This window comes from Pongo pygmaeus, chromosome 13 (assembly GCF_028885625.2).
Source record: "Pongo pygmaeus isolate AG05252 chromosome 13, NHGRI_mPonPyg2-v2.0_pri, whole genome shotgun sequence".
NCBI classification, from domain to species: domain Eukaryota; kingdom Metazoa; phylum Chordata; class Mammalia; order Primates; family Hominidae; genus Pongo; species Pongo pygmaeus.
The window spans coordinates 112,989,213-112,999,767 of record NC_072386.2 but is presented as its reverse complement, the minus strand read 5'-3'; the positions used below and the strand labels follow the sequence as shown (position 1 = coordinate 112,999,767).

Here is a 10,555-nt window from a genome sequence, read left to right as displayed (position 1 = left end):
AGCATGGAGTGGGGAGAAGGTAGATGAGAGAAATGGTGGCAGAAGTGCCAGGGCTTGGTGACCGATTAGCACTAGAGCTTAGGGGAAGAAAGGTACTGAGGACACCTAGCTTTCTGGCTCAATGCTGGTGGTAATACCCAGGGAAGGGGAGCTGGCATGGATAGGTGGAATTTGAATTTGGGCTTCTTGTGTTTGATCCACCTCAGGGGATGAGGAGGATCAAACCTTCCCTGCCTTCTCCAGCTTGGCCCATGAGCCGGCACCCCCAACTGCCCCAGCATGCAGCTGGATACACAGGGGAGAGGTCCGGGGTAGCCCTTGCCCCAGCCCTGGGAAAAAGACCACAGCCCAGGGTCACCTTTTCCTGCTCCCTACTGCAAAGCTATAGTCTAAATGTCTAGGACTGGTGTCACCATCCTAGTCCTCAAGATTGTGAGCTTCCACTCATAGGGCAAGTCCACCTCCCATGTCCCCTGGGAGGCCTCCTCTAACATGCCTCCTCCTCCCCTTTCTCTCCTCTAGGAAGCCCCTGTGCCTTCCCTGGCCACAGCAGTGCCACTCCTGATCACATTGTCCCTCTGCCCCCCACCAACCTTATGAGGCTATGAGAGTCTTGGTCACTCTTGTAGCCCCAAGGCCAAGCATAGGATCTGGCGGATAAAAGACATCCAGGGAATGTTGGTTGCTTGAACAAAGAAATGAATGAGTGTCTAAAGGAGTAGTGAATGCATTAAAAAAACAGACCAGGTCCAGCACCAGCCTCATCAAAGTGACTGCCAACCACCCATCTGCTGTGACGGCCACCAAAAGTATCACTGCCTGCCTCAGTTTCCCTACCTTCTCCAGCTTGTCCCATGGGCCAGCACCCCCAACTGTCCCACAGGTCCAGCTTCACCCCAGGCCCTGAGCCCTTCCCAGCTAAGGCAGCAAGGACCTCCTTCCCTATACCCCACTGGTAACAAGGGGTAGGATTTCTCTCTGCATAGCCCCTTCCCCATTATCCACACCAATCACATGCCCTCCTGCTCACCCTAGCTACAGCCTGGATTGTAATGCTCCTGGAGAGGTCTCACTCCTGCTGGGCCCCACCCACTATTTGGAAAACCAGAGCTGACTCTTACCTGAATCACTCGTGGACCCAGCCCCACCCGGCCCCACCTGTAGAGGCAGCTTCTCAGTCAGGCAGGAAGGCTCTGGATTCAATCCAATATCTCTTCAAATCCCAGTCCTCCACCCCACCTGACCTCTCAGTGTGACCTTAAGCAGCAAACTGCCCTTTGTGGGCCTCAGTTTCCCCACCTGTAAAAACGTGGTTAATAATGCCACTCTTGCAAGAGTTGTTGTGAGGATGAAGTAAGATAGTCCCTGTGAGCATCCCCAGCATTCAGTAGGAGCTCAATGCTCGTTCTTTGTTGGCCCTCGCTTCTACTCCCTGCCTGAGCAAGAGGGTTGCATGAAAAATTCCCTTCCTCCTCCTCTTTACCTACTCAGAACCAGGCTAGGGTTGACCATTGGAGGTAATAATAATAATGGCTAATATTTCTTGAATATCTACTATGTGCCGGGTAGAATGCTATGTGTTTTAAATGCACTGTTACATGTGATTTTTCTCAACAGCCTTATAAAGTCAGTATTATCACTTCCATTTACAGAGAAAGAAACTGAGGCCCAGTGTTGAAGCAGCTTGTCCAAGATGCACAACCAATAAGGGTCAGGTTTCAAGGCCCAACCCTTTTGTTCTGGAATACTGGGTACCTGTACCCAAGCCCCAGCATAACCAACCAGTGTTTGAAGTTAAAAGGAAACAGAAAGGCTCGTTAGGGTGGTAGTTGGCTTGTGGAGCGATGCGTGGGATCCAATTTAAGCAACATAGTTCAGCTGAGAAGCTGAGAACTGAGAGTCACAAAGTAATGTTTTGGTTTTGGTTTTGGTTTTGTTTTTGTTTATTTTTTGTCAGGGTCTCACTCTGTTGCCCAGGCTGGAGTGCAGTGGTGCGAACTTGGCTCACTTCAGCCTTGATCTCCTGGGCTCAGGTGATCCTCCCACCGCAGCCTCCTGAGTAGCTGGAACTACCAGGTACACATCATTATGCCCAGCTAATTTTGTTTTATTTGTTTTTTTTGTAGAGACGGGGGGGTCTCACTATGTTGCCCAGGCTGGTCTTGAACTCTTGGGCTCAAGTGATCCTTCCACATTGGCCTCCCAAAGTGCTGGGATTACAGGCATGAGCTACCACACCCGGCCCACCAAATGCATTTACATCCCTTTCTCATTGAAACCCTCACAATTGCTGGAAGAAGAAGGTATCATGATCCCCATTGTGCAAAGAGGAAAATGAGGCTCAAAGATGTCCCTAGATTATGCAGAGAGGAAGAAAAGTGGGAGGAGTTTTAACCACTTCTGGAGCACTTACCATGTGGCAGACATTATGCTAAAGATTTTTGGTGCATCATCTCCTTTATTAACTCCCAACAGCCCCATGAGGTAGATTTTCCTCTTGTCCCCATTTTTATAAACAGGAAAATTAACTGACTTGCTATAGCCTATACCACGGGCTATAGATAGGTGGTAGAGCTGGGATTTGAGCCATGGCCTGTATGATTTCAACATTTACAAGTGTAACTCCCTATTATGCTCATGGCTAGTTATCTTGGATCCCAAACCCTGAATCCTTAAACAAACACCCAAATCCCGCCAGGGATGGGCCAAGAAGACAAACAAGACTCTAAGTGGAGAGTCCCCAAGTTCATCTGGGGAGTTTCCACTGCAGGTGCCCTGTCCTGCAGACCTCTCCACTAGACAGCCAGCACCATCTGCTTGGCACAGGATGGCTGAGTGGTCACGCCATGGCATCCTCCCCAGCCAGCCCCCACCATCAGTGTAATCTGCAGAGCCTCAGATATCAGCTCCTGGGATCAGGGGACTCAGCCACCTGTGACGGACAAACCAGGGGAAAGAGCCATTGTCTGGCTAGGGGACGTTGCTCAGGAAGTTTATGGGGCTGTAAAATACAAGTCCTCTCACCCCACTTCCTTCTCCACCATAGTTGAAGGAAGAGGAAGTGTTTCCACAACCCTCGTCTGGCATGTGGAACACTCTCCTAATTCTGCTTAGAGCATTCAATAGCTCCCATCATCCCCAGACCTCAGCCTGGACTTCAGGCCCTGGCATTTGCTAAGCAGCAGGATATCATAGAAAGAGCCCTGGAATGGGGACCCAGTCTGTCTGATTTCTTGTAACATGACCCCCTGAAATCACTGTGTGACCTTGAGCTAGTAACTCTTCCTCTTGGACCTCAGTTTCCCTACCTGTTAACTAAGCTTGGTGAACTAGGCATGCTGAGGATGAAGGGCAGGAGTTTTGGCGTAAGGCAGACCTGGGTTCAGAGCCCAGCTTCAATTCTAGCTGTGTGAATTTGAACCAGTCATTTGTCATCTCTGAGCCTCAGTTTCCTCATCTGAAAATGAGGAAAATAATAGTATTTGTTTCCTGGGACCATTGTGAGAATAAAATCACTTAGCTCAATTCCTAACATTCAGGAGGCGCTCAGTAAGTAATGATTACTGGTAGAATTATTATAATTAATAAGTATAAAATTACTCCAATTCTGTCATTTTGGCCCCAGACGCAAGAAAAAAAAAAAGTTGGACTAGATGCTTAGAAAGAATTTAAGAGAGAACAGTGGCCAGGCGTGGTGGCTTATGCCTGTAATCCCACTTTGGGAGGCCAAGGTGAGAGGATTGCTTGAGTTCAGGAGTTCAAGACTAACCTGGGCAACTTAGCAAGACTCCATCTCCCTAAAAAAACAAAAGAGAGAGAGAGAATGGTTGCAGGCAAGTGCTAGCTTAGTGTATCACGAATGCATGTGGTTACATATATCAAAAACCCCAAATATGGAGGCTTAAGCCCAAAAAAGGAGTGAGAATTATTTCTCTCAGATGACAAGAAGTCCAGAGGTAAGCAGCCCAGCCCTGTTGTGGCTTCTCAGCATCTCAGCAGTGCCATCAGGGGTCCAGATTCTTTCCACCTTTCTGCTCCGTCATCCTCAAAATAGTTTGTGTCCTTGCACTTAGCACTTCATGCCCATGTTCCAAACAGGAAAAGGTTGGAAAGGGAAGAGACAGCCCCAGGAGATTTCCATTTTATATTTCTTTCACCAGAACCGTGTCACGTGGCCTCACTTGGCTGCAAAGCAGGTTGAGAAATCGAATTTTTTGGAATAGACAGGGAAGGGACAGTGAGTTGGAAATGTCTCCCAGACTCCAGAAAGAGCCTCGTTCTGGCATGGGCTGTGGTTTCTGATGGGTGGCTTCTCTGGAGAATCCAGTAACCAGTGCATGCTGCAGACAGCAGAAGTGAGCAGACTTCTCTTGTCCCAGGATAAGGTCTGGGAATAGCAAGACCACAGTGGGTCAGAGCCAGCTGCTCCCTAGGAGAAGGCCCAATCCAGCCCCACTCAGGTGACAAAATCAGAGACTCAAAGCCAGGAAGGGACTTGCCCAAACAGGCCAGGTATCTTTCCTCACTGTGCTATGGCCTCTTGTAAAATAAGCGACCTTGGAACAAATCACATAAGAAACAGTGTGACCCAATGCAAGGACACCTCATCCTTAGAAAACCTACACCCATTGAACTGATAATTTAGGGGACAAGAATTCGCACTTCCAAAAATTCCTTCTGTTCTCAGGCAAGAACCGTAAAAGTCCATTTTCTCAAGCCTTTCAAACAGAACTGGACTGACTGACTCGTCATTTACATGGAATGCGTGTTCCTGCTTTAACACTTCATTAATAACTTACCATCATTCAGCCATATACAGTATAAAGAAACATTTTTGCTTACGTTATCTTCCCTTTTGATCTACACAGCAATTTTTTGATGTAGATGTTTTATGTTTGTTTTGTTTTGTTTTTTCTGAGACAGGGCCTCACTCTGTTGCCCAAGCTGGAGTGCAATGGCATGATCACGGCTCACTGCAGCCTCGCCCTCCTGGACTCAAGCAATCCTCCCACCTCAGCCCCCTAAGTAGCTGGGATTACAGGCACTCACCACCATGCCTGGCTGATTTTGGTTTGTTTTTTTTGTTGTTGTTGTTGTTGTTTGTTTTTTGTTTGTTTTTGTAGAGACAGAGTTTCACCACGTTGCCCAAACTGATCTTGAACTCCTGAGCTCAAGTGATCTGCCCGCCCTGGCTTCCCAAAGTGCTGGGATTACAGGTATGAGCCACCGTGCCTGGCCAACGTAGGTGTTTTTAGCCCCTGAATAAGTGAAGATTATTTCTATTACAAGCAACAGACACAATTCTAACTAATTTTTGCAAAAGAAGGGGAAGTATTTTCTCTCAAGCTGAAAATCCATGGACAGGCAAGGCTGTATCCAGAAATCATATCAGGTTCTCTCTCCTACCCACCCCTGCGCCTCTCTCTCTCCACCCCACCTCTCTTCTTCTCCCTGTCATCTCCTTCTCCTTTTCCTCTTGTTGGCTTCATCCTCAGGCAGGTGCTCCCCAAGTGATGTTACAGAGGTCTCAGGCAGCTCTAGGCTTACACTATTCTCATGCCCCAATCCCATATGGTAAGAGAATGCCTGCCTCTTGGCCTTTTTCTTGGTACCAGGAGTTCCTGGGACACTTGTAATTGCTCCAGGGCTAGCTCATGCACCTATACCTGAACCAACGGCTGTGAACAGGAAGATGGAATGTCCGCATGCTGACTGGCCAGTCCCAGACCACATGCCCAGGCGACTGAGAGTGGGTGCAGGATGTTCCCCAATAGAAAACTGGTTGCAGTCGGTCTGGCACAGTGGCTCATGCCTGTAATCCCAGCTCTTAGGGAGGCCAAGGCAGGCGGATCACGAGGTCAGGAGATCCAGACCATCCTGGCTAATATGGTGAAACCCTGTCTCTATGAAAAATACAAAAAATTAGCTGGGCGAGGTGGCGGGTGCCTGTAGTGCCAGCTACTGGGGAGGCTGAGGCAGGAGAATGGCGTGAACCCAGGAGACAGAGCTTGCAGTGAGCCAAGACCGCACCACTGCACTCCAGCATGGGCAACAGAGCGAGACTCTGTCTCAAAAAAAAAAAAGAAAAGAAAAGAAAAGAAAACTGGGTGCAGTCACCCAAAGAAGAGGGAAGGGGCACGGGACAGGCAGAAACAACTGATGACCACCAGCACTGCGTTTCTGCATTTGACAAAGAATCCAAGGCTCCAAGAGGGGAAATGGCTTCTGTCTGGAGCCTCGGAGCTGGTAGGTTAGGAGCCTTACTGGCCCTGGGTCCTGGGCCTGGATGGAGAGAAGGGGGAGGGCCATGTGGTGAGGGCACTCTTGCATGTCCAGAGCCTAGCTTGCTTCAGATCTCCTCAAGAGAGAGGGAGAGGGGTTTGCAAGGATGCCAGAAGCCAAAACTGCTTCTTCTCCATACTTCTTGGTATTTGCTTAAGCAGGAAAAGACCTTCGTGTTTATTGAGCAACCAAGGCATGCTAGATACTTCTGGTACTTCACATACATAATGTCTCCAATCATGTTTTTCAGAGGTGGGAACTGAGGCTAAGAGACATAAAGTGACTTGTCCAAGTCACACAGTCTTGGAATGGTAAGGCTGGGACTTGGCCCAGGTCTGGAATGACTCCAAAGCCTGTGCTCTTTTCTTGAATGTTTTCTCAATGGGGTGCTGTTGACAATGTGTGTAGGACTGTCCTGCACAGGGCAGAAATTTTAGCTGGCTAACAACCAAAATTTGCAACCCTTCTTGCGCCCCACATATCCAACTTCCACCCTCAGGAGGCTACCTCTGCCCCTGGATGACAACCTCAACCACCCTCACCAGCTCTGGCTCCTTTCCGTGGGCCCAGGGACTCACATAGAGAAAGCATTTGGCCGGGCATGTTGGCTCACGCCTGTAATCCCAGCACTTTGGGAGGCCAAGGCGGGAGGATCACCTGAGCCCAGGAGTTCAAGACCAGCCTGGCCAACATGGTGAAGCCCCGTCTCTACTAAAAATACAAAAACTAGCCAGACGTGGTGGCACATGCCTGTAGTCCCAACTACTCAGGAGGCTGAGGCAGGAGAATTGCTTGAACCCAGGAGCTGGAGGCTGCAGTGAGCCAAGATCATGCCACTGCACTCCAGCCGAGGTGACAGAGTGAGACTCTGTCTCAAAAAAAAAAAAAGAGAAACTATTTAATAAATGTTTCCTGAATGAATGAATGGAATAGAATACTCTTGAGTTGATCAAAGAGGACTAGGTGTGAATCCCAGCTGTACCATTTACTAGCCAGATGGCATTGAGCAAGCTACTTAAATCCTCTGTGTCTCAGTTTCCTCGTCTATAAAATGGGGGCAATCCTAGCACCATCCTCATAGGGTTGTTAGGAGGATCGAATGAGTTAATGCTTGTAAAAAGCTCAGGACACTGCCTGGTGCTTAGTAAGGATTTCATCAGCCTTTGTTAAATGGATGAATGAATGAATGACTATTTATATGTTTGTAAACTATAAACTCTGATTACAGTTCACACACACTTTGGCTTTTGTTATCTTGTTTGATCCTCTCCATCACCCTGCAAGAGAGCACTGTGTACATTTTTCAGATAAGGAAACTCAGGCAAAGAGAGATGAGATGACTCGGCTAGAGATTTCTGCTTGTTGAACTGCAGTTCCAAAGTTTCAGGCTCTGGCTTCTCTTTATGTGTGCTATCCCCACAAATATACATATTTTAAGCCAAGAATGAACAAGTGAATGAAGGAGCTGCTGGGATCCTGATCCCAGCCCCTCAGAGCAGCTTGACAGGGAGAGCTGCCCCGGCTCCACAGCTGGGAGGAGTCAGTCTTCCCTCCATCCAACCTGGGGCTCTCTCATGGGGCTGCCCAGTGGTTGTATGGGGTAAATGTGGGGTGTTTGTGTTGGGGGGCAGGTATGTGTGTGTTGTGGTGGGGCGGGGTTATGTGAGTCATCAAGGCACTGGGGAACGAGGAGGCCCAGCCATCCAGCCAGGACCACAGGAACACAAGAAAGACCTGGGTGGTGAGTAGGACGTGCAGCCGGCTGCCCACAGCCACCCACTCGTGAGGAGAGGAGCACCAGCTCTGTGAGCACCCCAGAGACTCCAAACCTGAACCCCTCCTCCAGGCCACCCTCAGGACAGAAACTGGGAGCCTCCTCAGGGCACCCAACACCCAGCACACAGGAGTGACCTCGCTGCTCTGTGATTCCTTCAGTTCCACTGCACCTATCCTGCAAATACTCAGAACATGGCATCTTGGCCAACCTCCAGACAGGCCCCGGGAGTCCTCAGCTCTCAAGGAGCTCCGAGATGATGGGGTGAGCCTCAGGAACAGAAGAAAAAAGACAGAGGAGAGCACTAGGAACCTCCTTGCAGTGACTCAGCTGCCAGATTCTTAGGAGGATCTCAATTCCCAAGTGCTGAAGGTCCACAAACCAGCACCTAACCTGTTGTCACCTCGCTGAGGCCACAAGTTCCATGACTAGGCCTCCACCTGCAAAACGTCTCTGGGCTGCCCACTCCCTTATCTTCTCACCTCTTCTCTGACAGACCATTCAGCCCACCTTGTCTGCACCGCAGTCTCCTCTGACCCTCACTCTCAGTCCCCCAGCACCCCCCACCACCCTAGCTCGTCACTCCCGCTCACCTCCCCTACCATCCTTTGGTTGCTGTCACCCTAAACCATCTATGGTTTTCTGTCACTCTCTTGGCAAAAAAGGACACACTGACCTGGCTTTACATCACACTGGCTGTGTGTGACCTTGGCCTTGTTGCTTCAATTCCTTGGGCCACAGTTCCCCCACCATAAAATAGAAGTATTTTGTGAGTGTTCAACACAACAATGGAAGCAAAAATACTTACCACATATTAGATGCTCAACAAATATTACATTTTCTTTTCTTCAAAGTCTGCTACCTATGAATTGGGTTAAGAAACTGAGAGGGGAGACTTTCTGACCTTTATGTTCCCCTTCATTCTCCTTAAAAAAATTTTTTCCAGCCAGGGATTCATCCAAACAGAACTTCTCGGCAAGAGTGAAGATTATGCAGGATAGTGATTCTCCACTGGAACATGCTGTAGCCTGGGAGGCATTTATGACTCACCTTTGGGGTATGTCAAGGGGATATCTGCACGTCTGTGTTCATTTCAGCATTATTCCCAATAGCCAAGATATGGAAGCAACCTAAGTGTCCATCAACAGATACATGGATAAAGAAAATGTGGTGGTCGGGCGCGGTGGCTCACGCCTGTAATCTCAGCACTTTGAGAGGCTGAGGTGGGTGGATCACGAGGTCAGGAGTTCAAGACCAGCCTGGCCAAGATGGTAAAACCCATCTCTACTAAAAATACAAAAATTAGCCAGGAGTGGTGGCGGGCACCTGTAATCCCAGCTACTTGGGAGGCTGAGGCAGAGACTTGCTTGAACCTGGGCAGCAGAGGTTGCAGTGAGCCGAGATCGAGATTGTACCATTGCACTCCAGCCTGGGCAACAGAGCAAGACTCCATCTCAAAAAAAAAAAAAAATAGAAAGAGAGAAGATGTGGTATGTAGATGCACTAGAATACTACACAGCCTTTAAAAAGACAGAAACATTCACAACATGGATGGAACTGGAGGACATTATGCTATGTGAAATAAGCCAAGCACAGAAAGACAAGTACTGTATAACCTCACTTATATGTGGAATCTTACAAAGTCACTCTCATGGAAGCAGAGAATAGGGAGGTGGTTACCAGAGGCTGGGAGAGGGAGGTGGGGAGGAGGAGAAATGGGGAAAGGAGAGATGTTGATGAATGAATGCAAAGTTTCAGTTGGGAAGAAGAAGTTTTAGTGATCTATTATACCTGCATGGTGACCACAGTTAATAATCACGTATTACATATTTCAAAATTGCTAAAAGATTTTTAACATTCTCATCACACACAAAAAAATTACAAGTCAGTGAAGTGAAGGATTTGTTAATGAGCTTGATTGAATCTTTCCACAACAAATACACAGATAAAAACATCACATTAGCCAGGAGCAGTTGCTCACACCTGTAAATCCCAGCATCCTGGGAGGCCAAGGTGGGCAGATCGTCTGAGCTTAGGAGTCTGAGACCAGCCTGGGCAACACAGGGAAACCCTGTCTCTTAAAAAAATGAAAAGAAAATTAGCCAGGCATGGTGGCATGTGCTTGTAGTTCTACTCAGGAGGCTGAGATGGGAAGATTGCTTGAGTCCAGGAGATTAAGGCTGCTGTGAGCTGCGATCATGCCACTGCACTCCAGCCTGGGTAACAGAGCAAGACCCTGTCTCAAAAAAAAAAAAAAAAAAAAAATCATATTTGATATGGTTTGGCTGTGTCCCCACCCAAATATCACCTTGAATTGTAATAATGCCCACATGTCAAGGGTGGGGCCAGGTGGAGATAACTGAAGCATAGTGGTGGTTTTCCCCATACTGTTCTCATGGTAGTAAGTCTCACAAGATCTGATGATTTTATAAATGGGAGTTCCCTGCACAAGCTTTCTTGCCTGCTGCTATGTAAGATGTGCCTTTGCTTCTGCTTTGC

General features: G+C 48.3%; 1 pseudogene; it reads right to left on the bottom strand.

Moving 5' to 3' along the window:
* Positions 1 to 5,860: 5,860 nt before the first annotated feature.
* LOC134737976 (histone demethylase UTY-like) lies at positions 5,861 to 7,139 on the bottom strand (annotated as a pseudogene).
* Positions 7,140 to 10,555: the final 3,416 nt, after the last annotated feature.